Source organism: Condylura cristata, unplaced genomic scaffold, assembly GCF_000260355.1.
Source record: "Condylura cristata isolate star-nosed mole 26May11 unplaced genomic scaffold, ConCri1.0 scaffold00006, whole genome shotgun sequence".
NCBI classification, from domain to species: domain Eukaryota; kingdom Metazoa; phylum Chordata; class Mammalia; order Eulipotyphla; family Talpidae; genus Condylura; species Condylura cristata.
The window spans coordinates 655,273-656,646 of NW_004567107.1; positions in this window are offsets into that span (position 1 = coordinate 655,273).

Sequence of the window (1,374 nt, forward strand, 5' to 3'; positions counted from 1 at the left end):
CTGCCCGGGCTCTGCCCCGCCCTGACCCCTTGGTGGCCCAGCCACGCCGCGTCCTCAGCGCACAGGGCCAGCAGGGCCCGTCCAGCCCGCAGCCCCAGGCCACACCCACCTGGGGGCCCAGGAGAGGCCGGCTCAGCGCCCCAGGGGCCTCACCGGCCACCGCTGTGTCCTGCTGGCAGGGGGCTGGCTGCAGTCTGGACCAAGCAGCCCCTGGGTGTGTGCCCAGGTGGCCGCTGACCCAGGTGGCGGGGCGGGGCGTCTGCCCTCCAGTGAGAGGGGGGCTGCGGCCTCCCCCGCGGCCCAGCACTGTGAGGCCGACCCCGGCCCGGGAGTGACCAGGGCAGAGCCCTGTCTCCCCGCTGCCCCTCAGCAGAGTGTCTCCCTGGCTCCACCTGTTCTGCTCCCCACTCTGTCCCTGATGGCTCCTCCACCCTCTGCACCTGACCTGCACCCCAGTTCTGTATGCAGAAGTAAATCTTTAAAAAAATCAAAGCGCTGGGGCTGCACCCCGCCCATGGGCAGGCGCCCTGGGGGAGGTGAGGGGCACCCATGTCCCGCACCACCCTGGAGGCCGGGACACAGGGACGCCCGTGGAGCTCGACCCCCACCGACCCCCAAAGCGCCCTGGCCGAGGACACAGGCCGGCCACGCAGAGCCCGCACCTGAAGGCCGCCTGCCGCTGGCCGGGGCGGGGTCCCCCGCAGCTCCCGAGGTGCAGAGGAAGGCTCCGGAGGGCGCGTCGTCCCCTGCAGGGGGGACGCAAAGCCGAGCCACGCGTGACGGGCCGCGGCGGTGGGCAGCTGGGCGTCCCCCAGCAGGAGCGGCCCGGGGAGTCCCAGCTCCCGCCCAGAGCCCGCGACGACGTCCAGCCCACCGCTGACCTGGGCTGGCGTTTCGAGGCTCACGTAGGCCGAGCTCAGCCTGGGGGCAGGCCCTGGCGCTCAGGCCAGCCCTGCGCAGCTGCCGCTCTGCCAGCCGGGCCCCTGTGGGCAGGACCGTGGGGTCCAGTTAGACGCCCTGTGTGCCGCTCACGCCTCCCTCAAAGCAAACCTGAGCGTGTCCAGGCAGGCCCGGGGCAGCCGCTGGCGGAAGCAGAGGGCCGGGCCGCCGGGCGGGAGACCTGGCACAGACCTGCGCGTTGGCATGGCAGCCGGCCGCGGGCAGCCCCGCGCGGCCCCAGCCAACAGGCAGCCCGGGGCCACCACAAGGCGCCCCAGGAAGCGGGCGGGCTGTCTGGGGAGACGGCGGGGACGACGGGGCCTGGCACGCTGCCCCGGGCCCGACCCGCAGGCAGCCCCCAGACACACTCGGCCGCGGACACACGGACACGGCGCCGGCACGCGCGCTCGGCCCCGCTCACCAGGGTCTGCACAG